The sequence below is a fragment of the Tamandua tetradactyla genome, chromosome 18, assembly GCF_023851605.1.
Source record: "Tamandua tetradactyla isolate mTamTet1 chromosome 18, mTamTet1.pri, whole genome shotgun sequence".
Taxonomy (NCBI): Eukaryota; Metazoa; Chordata; class Mammalia; order Pilosa; family Myrmecophagidae; genus Tamandua; species Tamandua tetradactyla.
Genome location: NC_135344.1, coordinates 73,861,716 through 73,879,514, shown reverse-complemented (window position 1 = coordinate 73,879,514; position 17,799 = coordinate 73,861,716).

Here is a 17,799-nt window from a genome sequence, read left to right as displayed (position 1 = left end):
GATACTGGGTGTAATGAACGCAGTGAGAGCTCTCCAAGGTCTGCTTTTTAATTGGTCAAGAAACTTGATGGATCACTCGCCCTTTGGGCTGTGTTTTCACATCCTCAAACATCTGGAGGGAACAGGAAGGACAGCACTTTGCTCGCCCCAACAAGCCAAATGTGTGCCGTCACACAGAGCGGATGTCCAGAAACAGGCCCTCTCAACCGCAGCCCGCCAAGCGGGTCTTTCCCAGGGTGTTTTTCCACTCAGATGAAGAAATTCTAATTGAGGCTCCCTCGGTGTGGCATAGAGCATTTTCCACACTTCGGGGCCTCTAGAAGAGGGCAGAGCATAAATAAAATAAACTCATTTCATTGTGAGACTAAGGTTGTTTTTTTTTTTCTTTTTCAAGTTACAATTCTATTTTTCAATAGAACTCATTAGGTACATGAGTGTGTGACAGTGTGTAAATGAGGATGCAAGTGTGTGTATATGCGTGTGTGCATGTGCATGTATATGTGAGTGAGTGTGTTGGCTAGAGCAGCAATCCCAAAACAAGGCTACATTTCTTCATTTCCTGAAGTGCTTTCTAGAAATACAGATTCCTGGACCAAAACAGGGCCAACTGAACCTAAATCTCCAGCTGTGGGATCCAGGAATCAGTTGTGTCTAAAATGTAGCCACTTGATTCTGCCATTGGTGCTGAGGGGCCTTTGGGAAGCACTGGGTAGGAAACATACAATGCTAATAGCAATACCAATGCCAATATCAATACTAATGCTAATTTTTAACATTTACTGGACTTCTCCCCCATGCCGGGAACTGTCTTGAGTATTTGACAGACACCTGGTTTAGTCCTGAAAGCACAGTAACATGCAGGTACTCACACTATTTCCATTTACAATTGAGGACACTGAAGCTCACCCATTAAGCTGGTATGTGGTGAAGAGCCAGGTCTAGAGGTTAAATTGCATCCTTCTGCTGGCCCATAGCAAGTATCACTCCCAGGACTCTTTCCCAAGCCCCACACATCTCCAGGCAATTAGAGCTCATCCAAGAGATTAAATCTATTCTCTTATTGAGCCCAATCTATTTGTTCTCCAGATGAGGACATATAGACCTAGAGAGAAAAAATGACTCTCCTAGGAACACCCAAACCAGAACCCAGTTTTCCTGATTTTGTCAGTATTTTCCTAAAGCCGTCACACTTTTGGCTTAGTAACCAAGTTCTATGCAAGATTTAAACATTAGAAAGTCCCCCTGCCCTGAAATGATAGCCAAATTTCATGATGCTCAGTTAATTTTCTAAAAGTTCTAGGTTTAAGGATCTCTGAACTTAACCTTCTAGAACCTTCTAGACCTTTTAGAAATCTAAAGTCCCTCCTTTATAAGGGACTCTTTTTTAAAAAATTTGATCCAGACAAGAAACACTTCAAAATTCATCTTAGAAGTTTGTTTTTCCTATCCCAGCTCCTTGAACATATCTATAAGGAAAAAACATAAAAGTCTAAGTGGGTCACTGTGCTGGTTTGAAAGGATGTATGCCCCTTAGAAAAGTCATGTTTTAATCTAAATCCCATTTCATAAAGGCAGGATAATCCCAATTCAATACTGTATGTTTGAATTTGTAATTAGATCATCTCCCTGGAGATGTAACCCAATGAAGAGTGGTTGTTAAACTGGATTAGGTGATGACATATCTCCACCCATGTGGGTGGGTCTTGAAAAGTTTCTGGAGTCCTATGAAAGAGGAAACATTTTGGAGAATAAGAGATTCGGAGAGAGCAGAGAATGCTGCAGCACCAGAAGCAGAGAGTCCACGAGCCAGTGACCTTCGGAGATGAAGAAGGAAAATGCCTCCCAGGGAGCTTCATGAAACCGGAAGCCAGGAGAGAAAGCAAACAGATGACACCATGTTCACCATGTACCCTTCCAGCTGAGAGAGGAACCCTGAACATCATCGGCCTTTTTGAATCAAGGTATCTTTCCCTGGATGCCTTTGATTGGACATATCTATATACTTGTTGTAATTGGGACATTACCTCAGCCTTAGAACTGTAAACTAGCAACTTATTAAATTCCCCTTTTTAAAAGTTGCTCAGTTTCTGGTATATTGCATTCTGGCAGCTGGCAAACCAGAACAGTCATCTCGTGGCATTGGGAGACACCAGACACATGCTCTGCTTTCCCTGAGGTTCTCCAGTTTGCATGTTGCTTATTGTGCAATTTTCAGTTACTCTGGCTGTTTGAGATTTAGACCTTAACGATCCACCCACTGATATATTCCAGAAGCTCCCTTTCTCTGCTTAATCCCCAATTTCTTTGATTTTATTGCATCAGTTTCATCCCACTTGGATGTAAGATGTGCTCTGCCTGGATGGAGCGTAGGTGTGAACCTGCTTAGTTTCATGATTGACTTTTGACGTAAAAGTGAACATTGAAGGTGCAGGTTGCTGAAGAGGAAAACCTCACCATTAAAATTTCTGCTGAGATAAGTGCCAGAGTGTGCCTGCAGGGTAGCAGGGGAGGGCGAGGAAAGGAGGAGCAAGTGACCACCTCATTCGCACTGTGTTCCCACTAGATCAGACGGGATTGGATGTTCTTTAGAGATTCCCTTTCAGGTTTGGGATATCAGCAACTTCAGACAGCCAATGAGGACAGAGAAGGAAGGTGTTATGCATTAAATTATTTCCCATGAATAATAATTTAATTATTCACTGGTCCCATGAATTGAATCCCACAAGGAAATGGAATCTTTGAAGATTAAGAATTAAAACAAAGCCAAACTGGAGTAGGGTGGGCTCTAATCCAATATGACTGATGGCCTTATGAGGACAGGAAGTATAGACACAGTCCCTAAGATCAGTCAGAGAGAAGACAGCCAAATGATGGAAAAAGATGCTGTCATCCCCCCACAAACCAGGGGCACCATGGACTGCCGGCCCCCCACCAGAGACCAAGAGAGAAGTATGGAGTAGACTCTCCCTTTCAAGGGAAGCGTGCGGACACCTTGATTTCAGACTTCCGGCCTCCAGAACTGGGAGGTGATAAATATCTGTTGTTACAGCGGCCTTGAGACTAGACAATGTGGGTGGGAAATATGGAGGTGAATAGAACCCACAGAGATGCTTTTCTTCCTCACTCCAAATTTGACATTCACCTCTGAATCATAAAACATTTAAAAGCAAGTCTTGTCTGTCTGGTTTAGGGCTGCAGAAACTATGTTAGAGCTGAAACAGGACTTGCCTTACCTCAGAAAGTGGCAACGAGGTGCAGTGAGACTTTGCCTCTACAGGGCTCCTGCCAGGAGAGGAGAACCCCAAAGCTGACAAGGTTCAAGCCCCAGAGCCAAGCAGTTGAGCACATGTAGGGGACCCCGCCATTCTGATGTGGTCGCTCCCTTTATGGCCACCCAGCTCTGCAGAGGAGCAAAACCTTGCCTGAGCAAATGGGCAGCTCAATTTCCTAAGAAGTTGAGAAAATTTCCTTGACCCACAGAATGGTTGACCCCAGCAAGACCCTGCAAACCCACTCACGCTGGAGCTTCCTGCCAACAGCAATAGCTCCCACGCCCATTACCCCAGCTTCCCTCCTAGGAAGCAGGAAGTAAGCATGAGAGGGACAGGAAAGAGGCTAATCCTCTTTATGATCTTGCATTCAAACTGCCACTTCAGCAACCTATTGTATTCATACATAAAATAAAGTGATATGTATTCCAATTGTAAATTCACACCACATTAACACTGGAGGAAACTTAGACATCATCTAGTTCAACCCCCTCATTTTATAGAGGAGGAAACTGAGTGTCAGATAGGTTTAAAATCAGTGATTAACTTCAGAAAAGTGGGATTTCTGCCCAAATTTCAAGATATTTATAAACTTTTTTGACATTGACAAAATGTTTCGCGATGTACTTGTCAAGGCACAATCAGGGAAGCAGAACCACTATATTGTGGAATAAAGCATTTGTTATAGGAATGGAACCTTGGACAACTGTGGGAAAAGCTAGAGAAACCAGTCTCCCAAAGGGGAAGTCACTGGTTGGACTTCCAGAAGCACTGCTCTGCAGATGAGTCGGGACTGGCCAGAGAAGCTGGGACTGGCCAGAGAAGCTGGGAAGTCAGGCACATCGATCTACCAGGCAGTGTTGCGAACAATATTAGTGGACAAGTCTATGGACGGTGGGCTTGGGGTTGCTTTTGGTGAGCAGGGCCAGTAGTCAGGAGGAGGAGCTAGATGTGTAGTTGGCGGAGTGGGGGGAGTGAGCAAGGACAAGGTGGGACACCTTGAACATCTTTTATTCAAGAAAAGAGAGAGGCAGGCTGGAAACCACTGGCGTTTCTGCATCTGTCTCTCACCGGGTCTAACCAAAACAATCCTCAGAATGTAATGCTCTGCTTACTTCCATCTTTCAAATATCATCTTCCATCTTTCAAATTTCTTCTTTGGCTAACTCTATCTAAGACCCATACAAGGACTCTGGGAAATGTTTCAGCTTAGCCAAGTTGACACTGTTCAATACCCTTTCTCATCTTGGCATCCATATTCCTCCTTCAACCATTTTTAATTTCCAAATAAAGACAGTAGTAAAAGTATGCTTTTATCTAACATGATGCAATTGCCTCTCATATATCCAAAACCATGCTAAGTCTCTCCCCAAAAGAGGATTCAGGGAACCATGGGTTATTTCCTCTTTTAATTGATATTCATTCATTTTAGTTGAGTCACATTTCCCCTTTGAAATACTATAACTTAAATACTGAAATGAAAGGTTAACCACTATAAACACATTTTATGTTAGATGGTAGGGAAATAGGACGGGGGGGGAAGAAAAGCAATTTGTTGCTATATATACAAATATTTTCATATTTGTGCAGGTTGCTGAAGAGGAAAACCTACCACTAAGACTTCTGCTGAGAAAACTGCCAGAGTGTGCCTGCAGGGTGGGGGGGGGGGGGGGGGGAGGCAAGGAAGGGAGGCAAGGAAAGGAAGAAATATATAATACTATAGACCTCATTTTCTAAATGTTCACATGGTTGTAACTGGTATTTAAACTTCTTCCTTCCACTGCTATTTACTTTGGCCTAAGAAAGCATCTCAGTTTTGTTCCTTGCCTGTTGTGGTGACCCAAAATTTCACTGCTGAAAGTCTGAGCCATAAGCAGTCCTACCTGTTTTTGACTGTTGTGATTTTCCCTTAGCTTTTACAATGAGACGTGGGTGTGCTAGACTGCCTCAGAGGACCTGCTGCATTAAGACCTGCCCTTCCCTGCCTGCACTGTGCAGAAGCACCCCAATTTCCCCTCGATAGTTAGGATCAGTCACCAGACAGAGAATACAGTAACTCCCTCCTTTGCCAGTTGATTCATTTACATGAGAACCGCGAAGTGCCTTCCAGGTTCATAGAACCTAGTGATGTCTCCCTGGGTGGAAACATTCCTATAATCCAGCAAAGAATGTAGTGGTGGGAATGGAATGGATCATCAGAGGTAGTAGAGAAGCCACTCCCATTTCCACCCCAAAGCCTGTGAAAGCTGCTGTAGGAGAAACAGTGGCATCAACTGGTGACTGACTCAGTGCACATTCCATATCCTGGGGGACCCTGCCCACCCCAGAAAGTGTTCTCACCAGATAACACTGTAATTGAGTCTTCCAAAGGCCCTTTCACGCTTCCCTCAGGCCTGGTGTTGGGGAAAATGGGAATTCTAGTGAATTCCGTGGTCCTAAGTCCATTTCCACTCTTCATTCACTCTAGTACTTTTTTTTTTTTACATGGGCAGGCACCTGGAATCGAACCCAGGTCTCCAGCATGCAGGCAAGAACTCTGCCTGCTGAGCCACCGTGGCCTCCCTTCTTCATTCACTCTAACAGGAGTTCTTTTGTCAAAAGCAATGCCATGCCGAATACCACATCGGTGAATAAGAAATTCTGTTAAGTCCATAGGTGGTTATTTTGGACAAATCATTGAGGGTGGGGAAGAAAAGTCCATACTTAGAGTAACCATCTATTTCTAATGGAAACAAAGTACTGCCTCTCCCATTATGGAAGTGCCCAAGGTCGTCCACTGGCTGCCAGATGGGTGACTGGTCCCCCATGGAAGGAGCCACCCCCTGGGTCTGATATGGCACCACCAGATCAGCTTCAGGAGGTGGAAGCCCATGTATAATCTCCATCCCAGCCACCAAGTCCACCCTGTCCCTGAGCCCATTGGGCAAGGACAGAGATAGTTGGAGAAGAAATAAAGGAAATGTCATCTTCATTATTAAGGTCCTCAACGTTAGATCTAACACCTAGTTAGATACAGGTGTCAACTTGGCCAAGTGAAGGTGCCTTGTTCTATTGCTATGGATATAGTCAATGGCGTGTGAACCTCATCTGTTGCTAATTACATCTGCAGTTGGCTAGGAGGCATGCCTACTGCAATGAATGATGTTTGATGTAGTTGGCTGGTGCTTAAATAGAGCGCTCAACGTAGCAGAGCCCAAGCAGCTCAGCATACCTCATCTCAGCACTCGCAGCTCAGCCCAGGCCTTTGGAGATGCAGAAAGGAATCACCCCAGGGAAAGTTGTTGGAACTCAGAGGCCTGGAGAGAAGGTCAGCAGAGATCACCCTGTGCCTTCCCACGTAAGAAAGAACCTCAGTTGAAAGTTAGCTGCCTTTCCTCTGAAGAACTATACATCAACTAAATAAATCCCCTTTTATCGAAAGCCAGTGCGTGTGTTGCATTCCAGCAGCTAGCAAACTAGAACAGTCCTCTTCTGCTAATTCTGCTCTTTGGTAAACATTCACATGGGACCCAAATATATCATGGTTTTGCCCACTCAAAAAAAAATTCTTCCACATACCTCTACCCCAGATCTCACCAATTTTCTCATCAATTTGCTGCTAGTTATTCCCAACACTCTTCCTAGAATTACCAGCTAATACAAGAAAGTTATGTTTGATATCACTTTGAGGAATGTGGAAAATTCCTGTGCACACACTGTGCTTGTAAAGTAGATAATTTGGACTGTACAACAAAGCCACTCTGGTTTATTCTCTTTTTGTTCTTTTCTTCATCACAGTGAAATTCTCTCTCTCTTTTTCTCCCTCTTCAATCTCTCGCACTTGATGGTTAAATCCCTGGTGGTTGTTTTCCTTCAAGCGCTTTATTGGTGTATTAATATCTTTGTGGTGAAAAGCACATCTGCCTATTCCTGGAAAACTATATATAAAGCAAAGGAAGCTAATCAAACACCATGAAAAGGACACAAAGAAACCTTGCCCAAGTGTTTTTCCCAAGGCTACTAGGAAAGCTTTCATGTTACTTCCGCCTGTGCCACCTGGAAAGGAGGCCTGACCGAGTTAGAAAACAGGTTTGGGTGGACGGTCTGGTGAAGCAACATTTCATCCCCTTGAATGGAAATAGTGCATACAAAACACACACACACACACACACACACACACACACACTCACATCCTCCAGGTCTGCCCCCAGCCAGTGGCTAACATAAAAAGAAAACGCCTACCCTCTGACACAAAGAACCGGAACTTTCCTGACACTAATGAAGACACTGAACCCCGAGGACGCCTGGAGCAAAGTGGTGGAGAAAGGAGCCCTGGGTGGGGGTCAGGTGACCTGGTCACACTCCCAGCTCTGCTGCTAGTTGTAGGTAGAGGATGCAGGTTCACCCTCATTAGATCTAATGATCTCTGAGTTCCCTTCAAGATCCAATGATCTGAAATGCAAACGGATAACAAAGATTAGCAAAACTGGTGCTCCGTTACAGCCATCGTCTCCAAATTTATGGCACTATGTAGCAAAAATCATTTATATGCGAATCTGTATCTCTCCAAAAACGTTTTTCACTCAATGCCCTTCCTCAAGAGGTTTATCATTGCAGGGAACTAATTCTCCTTCCTACTCCTTAGTTCCCTACTATGGACCTCTAAGAGACCTAGAGCAGAGGTATGAAAAGTTACCTTAAATGCAGGAATAGCAGAAAAAATGTTATGTGTTCCCCATACCAGTTCTTCCCTTCAGCCTCCCTGGGAGTGGGCTTCGAGCTCGCTGCCTGAGTTCTCTTCATGAGATTTGAGTGGAGGTGATGTTATTGCAGGACCCAGGCAGTTAGGAGCAGGCAGGAGTTCCCCACACTCTCTCCCACCCGTGCAGTTGGAAGTGGAGAATTCCGAAATGCCAGAGCTGAAGTTGGTCTTTGAATCAGCACGGAAAAGAGCCACTAAGAGGGATACTGACTCACGTTGGACAGTGGTATGAGTGAGAAATCAGCTTCTCTGTGTCACACCGCTGAGACGTCAGGGACTGTCACTGCAGCAGAGCCTGCCGCACCCTGACTAATTCAACCAGCCAGTCAGAAAGCACAAAGGAAGGAGTGCAGTCAAAGAGAAAGGAAGCTTTTTCCACCTTTGCAAGCACAGTCCTCCGAGAAGGGGCTTTAGCTCTGGGATTTTTCTGCATTTATTTCCAGGCAAAGTCTTCCGTGGCGGCAATTGATACCCATTATTGCAGCTGACTTGATGAATAACCTGAGACCATTCAGCCGTCAATTTGCCTAATGCCTCTTCTTCTTACTCAGTGTCCACCAAAGGACCTTCTGATTATGAGTTGGCATCCAGTGTAGCTTTGTTGACAGGACGAGAATGTTAGATCAAAGGAATTTTTAGTGAAAACATTCCTCTGACAGTGTTTAATTAGACATAGATTGTGGCTTCCGGCACAGTTACCACCCTTCCCAGGGAAAATTTTCCTACCTGTAATCCAGGCTGAGAAGCCAGCTTAGAAAGTCATGTTCTAAACCATGGGTTCCCCAAGCCGAGGTCTAGTTGATGAGTCATTCGTTCATTTATTCATTCGTTCATTCAACAAATATTCACTAAGAAACTACTCTATAGCTGTTATAGTTTCTAGGGGTAGAGCAGTGAAAAAAATAGTTTCTGCTCTCCTGGAGATAGTATTCTAGAGGGTAGGAAGCAACTGTTCATAATAAAATAGATAAATATATAACAAATCAGTTGGAGGTAAGTACTTGGCACAAAAGTTGAGTTGGATTGGGGGATACAGAATGTGGGGCAGGAGAAAAGTTTTCTCTGGTGAGCTGACATTTGAGCAGGTAATGAAAGGAAAGGAGGATAATGGCTGTGTCAGTATCCCCTGACTCAGGGGAAGGGTGGTCTAATGAGAGGGAACAGTAGCTGCAAAGACTTTGAGGCAAAGCAAGCTTGTCTTGCTCAAGAAACTGCAAGAAGCCGGAGGGGCTACGGTGGAGTAAATGGAGAAGACAATAGTAGAAAATGGGGTCAGCAGGTTAGCAGGTGTGAGAACACAAGGGTCTGGAAAACACAGTGAGGTTGTATTCTGCATGGAGCAGGAAGTCATTAAAAGGCTTTGAGCACAGAAGTGGCATGATCTGACTTAGGTTTAAAAAGAATCAATCTGGATTCTCTACTGAGAACAGACAGCAGGTTGGAATGCATAGCCACAAGGAGAACTGTTATGAAATTAATGCAGTAATTCAGCTGAGAGGTGATGGCAGCCTCTGTGATCCACAGCACAGTTCATCAAATTCTTTCTCTTAGGGATCTGAATAGGTAATCCCAAGTGAGCGAGACAGTGAACTTCAGGAGCGGCGGCTGAGCACTCATGGGGCAAGAGGCTGAAAGCTGCAGGGAGCAAAGAACCTCATCCTGGGCTGCTGAACATTGACCTGAGTCTGCTGGCTTGAATTCCTGGGACCAATAGCCTCTGTACTACTGAGTTTTGCAGACACTTACAAAACCTCCCTCAGTCAGTGATATCCATCAGCTATTGCTGCATAACAAACCAGACCCAAACTGGCATACGACACTGTGCATTTAATTTCATGGTCCACAGTTCAGCTGGGTGCTCACTCTGGGGGCCAGGCTGAAGAGGCAGTCACTTCCTAGGGGCATATTTTCTTCATTGTGAACGCTGGAAGCTGCTGGGGGAGGGAGATGGCAAGCAGAAACATGCAATGCCTCTTAAGGCCCAGGCTCAGAATGGCACCTTGTCACTTCCTCCCACACTCCCAGGACCACCACTGTTGGCTGGCCAGACCCAAAGGTCATCAGGGAAGGGAACTCCATTCCAATTTAAGGCAGGGACTGCAGAGTCATGGGGCAAAGGTCATGGATACAGAGAGATGGGAACCTGGGGATAACAACCCAACCCATCAGGAACTGGTCCTCAGACTCCAGGAGTTCCTCTTGAGAGCTTGGCAGATACAGATTCCTGGGCCATCCTCAGAGATTCTAATTCAGTGGCGATAGGAATGGCCCATGAATTTCCATTTTGAACCAGCTCCCGTATGATGCTGTCTCTGCTGGTCCGTGGGGCATGTTGCTGCCATGCTGACCTGCAGCACACCCACAGGGACTCAGTGCACAGGGCATTTTAACTCTTTAGATAGTATCTGTTATCACAGAATGCACACGGGTAGGACATTGCCTTAGCTGTGGAGGGGAAAGCCAATTTAAATAGTGATTAGAGCTCAGAGGTACCAATACCTTATTACTCCTGGACCTTGGATAACCAAGAGCACAGAGCTTGGTTCAAATTCTCAACCTTTCTTCATTGTCAGATAAGGATTATAAATTCTGAAAAGCATTCTGTAACTCTGCCTAGATGTATGTATCCATATCTTTACTATTTACCTATCTCTAGATTAGACAGATAGATAGATAAATGGAGATAAGAGAGATGTAGAAATGGAGTAAGATAAAGAAGATAGATATAGATGATTGAGATCGTAGAGATGAGATGGAGATGGACAAACATAGAGATAGAGGCAGAGAGATGACAGAAATATATGGCAGGGTGCTGACATTATCTTTATTTGAGTCTGACTCCCCATAGCTTATGAGCTCTGTAAGGGCAAGGTTTGTGTCATCTCTGTGGGTCCCCCACCCAGTGCCTGACACTTATTAGGGTCTTGACTTATGTTTTCTGGGTGAAAAAACAAGGGAACAAGCGTCCATCTAGTGGGGAAAGAAGACTCCTGTGAGCTTTCCCATGAAGGACAGGCAGACCAAGGGGCTGGTCTTCCATTTGAGTTTGACCCTGCCCTTCCCCAAACTTGGGCCCTTCCTAATTTCATAGCATTAGAGCAGGAGTTTCCCACATGGCTGCAGGTTAGAACCACCAGGAGAGGTATTTAAAATCCTGATGTCCAGGCCAACTGTCCAAAGCAAATATGTCAGAAGCCTTTGGGGTAGAACCAGCTGTCAGTGACGTGAAGGTTCCCAGGTATGACACATGCAGCCATGGCTAAGGGCCACTGAGAGTTGGAAGACAACCAGATCTGCACACGCAGGGAACAGATGAGACATAAATGCCATGGGCACAATCAACACACAGTCCAGAGAAACAAAAAACACATTCTCCCAGCGTTATGAAAACAAGGGATTCAGTGCTGATTGTGTAACAGCTGGACACTTTGCTGAATCTGGTAGAAACCAATTCATCATGAGCTACAAGGAAGTGAAGGGTCCTTTGAATGGCCTCCTGGCTAATAGTCCATCCTCAGGCTCTAAGGGGGCAGGTGACATGGTGTGGGGTTGGTGGTTGCCTGGAGATAGGCCCTGTCCTGCACAGGAATTGGCATACCCTAATTCTTCAAAGAGAAGAGGGTAAAAAGCACATGGAAAACACATGCCAGTGAGGCTGGAGAAAAGCAGAAAAGGGGCAGAGAAAAGAGACAGACAAGAAAAGAAGAGGAATAGATGGGTGGAACTGGTTCACCAAAGGTTGACTTGGCCTTCTTCCCATTTGGCCAGCTCTTCTCCCCTGCTCCCATCCTGCCCCAAAATTCCCTTTGCCAGCAGTCAGGCAACCCTCTCTCCTATCTCACTGTTCCCAAGCCTATTCTGTGCATCTTGTCAACATACCCCTGTGTCTTATACTTGCCCACATTCTCCCTGGAGAGTGTGACCCTGGATTTCTGGCTGTGTTTGTCAAAGTCCCATGCAATGAATGGTTGGACGCAGTGCCCAGGTTTAGGAGAGAGAGATAACAGTGCTGGTGGCTCAGGGCCATTGGTCTTGTTGGCTTCTTATCAACCGAGGGATAAGTGCTAAAGCTCTGCATCAAATTGGCATCAGCAGAGGCAGGAAAGCATCTTGGCCTTATCAGAGGCCCTTTTCCAGTGGGCAATGAAGCCCATCAGTAATGCCGGGAGTTTGCTTTCAAACTCTGGGCCTTTGGAGGTGCCTTGGTCTGGCTAATGAGTTCCACGTGCTGTGTCTCAGAGGGAGGGGGCTGGTGGCTGGTGGACACAGATTTCTGGCCTGGATTATATCGTCCCGAAAACATGACATGACCACTCCCAGCTGCTTCTTTTACACTGGGTACCTCCAGCTGTTGCAGCAGATCGCATCAAAAAATGAGAATAAAGCAAAATCCCACCTTCTCCCCACCTCCCCCCACCACAAAAAAAAAGAAAGAAAGAAAAGTTTCAGAGCCCCTGATTTCTGGTTTTGTGAGAGCAGAGGAAGAACACGAACTTGTCTGATGCTATTCTACCCTCCATGAATCAGCTGGAAACCCAGTTCAAAGTGGCCACCAGCTCTGCAAATCCTGTCCATCATCAGCTGCATCAGGCAGCGGTGGATTTCCCTTGGCAATACAACTTGGCAATGCCATTTGTTCAGCTTTGTAGCCGCTGTTTTCCTTCTGTGTGCTACAGTCTTGTCAAAGTTTCCCCTCATAATTCCAGAGTTGAACCCACCCGCAGCAGGTTTCTATCCTCAGCTTCCAAGCAAGCACCTTTCCAGGCCAGCAGGATCTAAGTCAGACCAACAGAAGGCTCAGCCCCACTGTGGACTTGGCCTGGACTCCAGGTGGATGGGACAGCATGGTGAGAACAAGCTCCATGGGGTTGCTCTGGGAGACCAATGAGGCAGAATATGACCCTGACTTGTAACAGGGCCGGCGCTTAATGCGTGCCCAGTGCCTGTGAACTAGAATATGTTCTCTCGCTCTGCTCCTAAAGAGGTCATCTCTGGTGTTCTCACCCTGTCCTTGTTCTGGGTAGAGTGACCAGCTGCAAGCAGATGAAGTGGGCTCGGAGCTCCCTCTGCCCTTTCGTGGATCCCAGGTGCTCTGGGGGGCTTCGGAGATGCAGGAAAGGGGGCATGAAGAGTTCTGCTCTACGCTTGGAAGATAGTATGTTGGTCTGGGTTGAAAGACTGCCATATTCTGCCAGCTTGTTTGTTGATTTGGTTGTTTGGCTTTGCTTTTTTTGAGAAAGAGAATAATTTTGTAGTGTATTTCAGGGTACACAGTTTTCTTCAGAGCCGCCTGTCTCTTTCTATTCTCACCTTCCTCTCTGTTCTTATTTACCTCTCTCTTCTTTGGCTTCCCTCCCCCACCCCCATCTCCTCCTCTTCCTATCTCTCCCTACACTCCAGCCTGGCACTGGGCATGGGAGGGTGGGAAGGAGAGGAATATACCTTGTCCCTCTCCCATCTCAGATCTGTGCTTAGACCCATCAGCAAAAAGCTGGGCAATTTCATTTCATTTCATGGTGCATCTTTGGGTTTGAGGCTGCTTCAACTGAACACACAAACTTAGATTTAAAATGGCAAGGTGAAATGTGTCTTGGATGGCTGAAAAATCCAAGGACTCTGGTGGACATCTGCATTTCAGTGACGAAAAGTAAACTGGATCCAGTAGAAGGACAAGCAGGTGAAACGAGACTTTCCTGCCCCAGAATACACAAATGCATTAGTTAAGTGTTCAGTAAGGCCAAAGAAAGAGCAAAGCACAGGGGTGTTCAGAGTTCATGCCTCAGAGCTCATTGGATTTAGATGTCCTTGAAAACTCCCTCAGCAAGGACATCTGGACCAAGGGGACAAATGAAACTTGCCCGGCCCACTTCGCATCCATGGGATGTCCCCCCACCATCTCAAGGCACACACACATCGGAACTCCTTTTCTCATGGAGCAAAAAGGTGGGTGCCAGCTAATCCCAGGTTTCCCTGCCTCATGATCCCTTACCTCCAACAATGGTCCCTCTAGGCCCCAGGGCCCTGGGTCCTAGTCTCTGGAGCCTGGGGACCCATACCCTCCACCCAGCATTCTCTCCTTCCTCTTCGCTGCCCCAGTATTCTGCCAACCAGCTCATCCTGGGACATCATTGTGCCCACCTTCATAGGAGAAAAATACTCCTACCCCAGAAAGATGGACCTTCAGGGATAAGAATAACTCGTACTGGACCTGCTTGCAGATATAGTCACCAAAAAATTAAATGCTGTGAGGTGCTGACCTAAAGAGTTCAAATCACAGCTCTCACTATTAAATGTCAAACTCTTCCCAGGACAGGCTGTTCCATGCCAGCACTCTTTGCCCAGCCTGCTTCCTGCCTGGAGGTCCCCTCTGCCCACCTGCCCCCCAGGTCACCACCCATCCATCTTTCAGGTCCTGACCTCAGCTCTTTACCAAGTCTTTACTGGTGCTTCACCCACTACGGGAAGGCGCATCCCTCTTTTGTACCCCCCACCCCCCATTATAGTTCCATGCACCTGAATATCACCAGGACTTACCAGGTGTGCACAAACACCCATGCTAAGACCAAGGTCACTCACTGGCCACATTGCCATGGCTCCGATGCAGAATCACTGCTGCCCCAGAGTCTTCTCACCTCGGGGGGTGTCAAGAGGCTGTCTCTGAGGAGGCTCAGTTTTTCCTAGCTCTTCTCCTCCCTGCCTACTCTTTCAGGGCCCTCACTAAGGCTCCTTCCAGCCAGCAGACATCAACAGGCGGTGATGGTGGGAGTGGTGTAAGCAGAGGATGTAAAAACAATGATAAAAGTGACTAAATGTCAATCTGCTTTCTATCATCACCATGCAGTGGGGGTGCCAACAGTGGTAGAGACTGGGAGACTCCTCCCTGCCAGGCAGAACCCTCCCCAACTGACCCTTTCCCCAACACAAACACCACTGCTGTTGGTGCCTTTTATATTTCCACACAGATTACAAGGTGTCCAAGGGCAGCGGTGGTCCAAATGTGGGGGCCTGTGGGCACTCACAGCCTTGTTTTTGCTGTAGGCTGGTTTGACATTGAGGATTTATTTCCAACGGGTTAATACTGAAGGAGAATAATAATAATAATAACATATCTACATGGTGTCTGCATACCAGACTCCATTCCAAGTGCTCTGCATGCATTAGCTCATCTGAACTTTCCAGCAGTCCGCCAAGGCAGGTGTCATCGTTATTCACGCTTTCTGGATGAGTATGGACCAGACAGAGAAAGGATTTCATAATCTAGCCAAGGTCACACAGCTTCTAACGGAAGACTTGGGGTTTCAATCCAGACACTTTGGTTCCGGTGCCCATGTTTCTAACTACTACACCACACCGCCTCTAAAGAGAGGGGTTCTCTGGAATTTAGAAAATGAGAGTTGCCACAAAGAAGTTGTGATTCACTGGAACCTGATACGCATAGAAACCTCTTTGAGGAAACTTCCCAGATTCTCTGCTACCTTACTCTCCAGTGCAGATATGTGCCATAGCAATTTATCCCACTGTCTTGTAATTTCCAGTTTACCTCTCTATATTGCCTACTAAATCATGAGGTTTTTTGAGGGTAGAGGTGGGGCTCATTTTCCCTATGTACCCATGAAAGGCATGTTCAGGTCCCAACCCCTGGCCCTGTGGGTGTGAACCCCTATGTAAATAGGGCCTTTGAAGATGTTATTAGGTAAGGCGTGCCCAGACTGAGGGTGGCCTTTCATCTGATATGGCTGAAGACCTTAAAGCAAAGGAAATTGGACACAAAGGGAAGCCAACGGGAGCAGCCAAAAACTGGAAGTCAACAGAACTCAGAACAAAGAAGACATTGCCCTGTGCATTGCCATGTCACAGATAAAGCAAGGAGCAAGGATTGCCTGTAGCCAGGCCGAGAAAGCCACAGTCTTTTTTTTTTTTTATATTTTCATTGTAAACAACAAACAAACATACAAACATTCATGACATGGTTACAGTCAGTGGTCCACATATCATCACATAGTTGTGTATTCATCATCATGATCATTTCTCTGAACATTCACATCTCTCCAGCAAAATGAATAAAAAAGAAAAAAGATAAACTCATACACACCAGACCCTTATCCCTCCTTCTCGTTGACCACTAGTATGTCAATCTACTCAATTTATTTTAACCTTTGTTCCCCCTATTATTTGTCTATTTTTTATCCATATGTTTTACTCATCTGTTCATACCGTAGATAAAAGGAGCATCAGACACAAGGTTTTCACAATCACACAGTCACATTGTAAATGTTATATCATTATACAAACACCTTCAAGAAACACGGCTACTGAACACAGCTCTTCAGTTTCAAGTACTTCCCTCTAGCCTTGCTAATACACTTCAAACTAAAAAGGGGATATCTATATAATGCATAAGAATAATCTCCACGATAACCTCTCGACTCTGTTTGAAATCTCTCAGCCACTGATACTTTATTTTGTCTCATTTCTCTCTTCCTCCTTCTGGTCTAGAAGGTTTTCTCAATCCCTTGATGCCAAGTCCCAACTCATCCCAGGATTTCTGACCCACGTTGCCAGGGAGGTCCACACCCCTGGGAGTCACGTCCCATGTAGAGCAGAGGGGGCAATGAGTTCATTTGCCATGTCAAGCCACAGTCTCGAGGGAGAAAACAATGCCATGTTGATGCCTTGACTTTGGACTTCTAGCTTCAAAACCAAGAGCCAATAAATTCCCCTTGATTAAGTCAACCCAGTGTACAGTATTTGTTTTAGCAGGTAGGAAACTAAAACAGAAGTGCAAAAAAACTTACTGAATCAATAAATCAATGGATTCCCTCAGTTTATCAGCATTTCCTCTGGCGGGAAATCCTTTGACAAATAAGCCAGTGATAAGAAGACAAATTCACAGTAGGGATTCATTAAAAATCTTGTGAAGCATATTCTAAGGTGAGTAGAGATCCAGCCAACAATTTACATTTAACTTCTGTTTTATGGTACCAGAAATGAATCATTACTCTGGACATACAATGTGAATTTGAAATCCTTCAATATCTTGAATCAATAGCAACTTCATTTGGCCATTGATTTCTATTGGTTAGATAGCCTATGCCCAGCCTTGTGCTATAAAGCAGGAAAATGGACAATTACACTTTATTGAGATCATCAACAATGCTCATATAATGTTCCAGTTAATATTTACACTTAGTGACCAGATTCTTTAGGTGTTCCCTGGGATAATGGGACACTTCTCCCTTCCCTTACAGGGTCGCAGGGACACTTCAGCTCCATTACTCAGGACTGCTTGGACACTTCAACCCACCATGCACTCAGATGACCTATTAACTTCTGGGTCTCTATGTTGTTCATAGCAGAGATCAGGAAATTTTTGCTCATCAGCACAGATTTTATTCATCCATGTGTGTCACATGCAGTCATAGAAGACAGACTTGCCAGGCTGCAGCAGCAAGAGCTTTTGTGGGCACGTGAGATTCCTCAGTTTCTTTCCAGAGAAGCCTGGTGTGAATGGTCTTTGATCTGTGTCCAAGAGGGCCTTTTACTGGAGTAGTGGGGAGGCAATTGTTCAAATGACATGTAGGAACTCATGGAGATCTTGGAGGGGTCAGCAGTCACTTTGGTTTAAAATTTTAAAGTCATCCTTTAGAATATTAAAAGGCCATTTGCTCTGAAATCGTGTCCACGGCTTGCTAAATAAGGTGTCCATCTCAGCTTGACAATATTATGTGTTTTGGGGTGAGTTTGCTGACTGGGCAAGAAATAAGACTTATTTTATTCAGGCACATATGT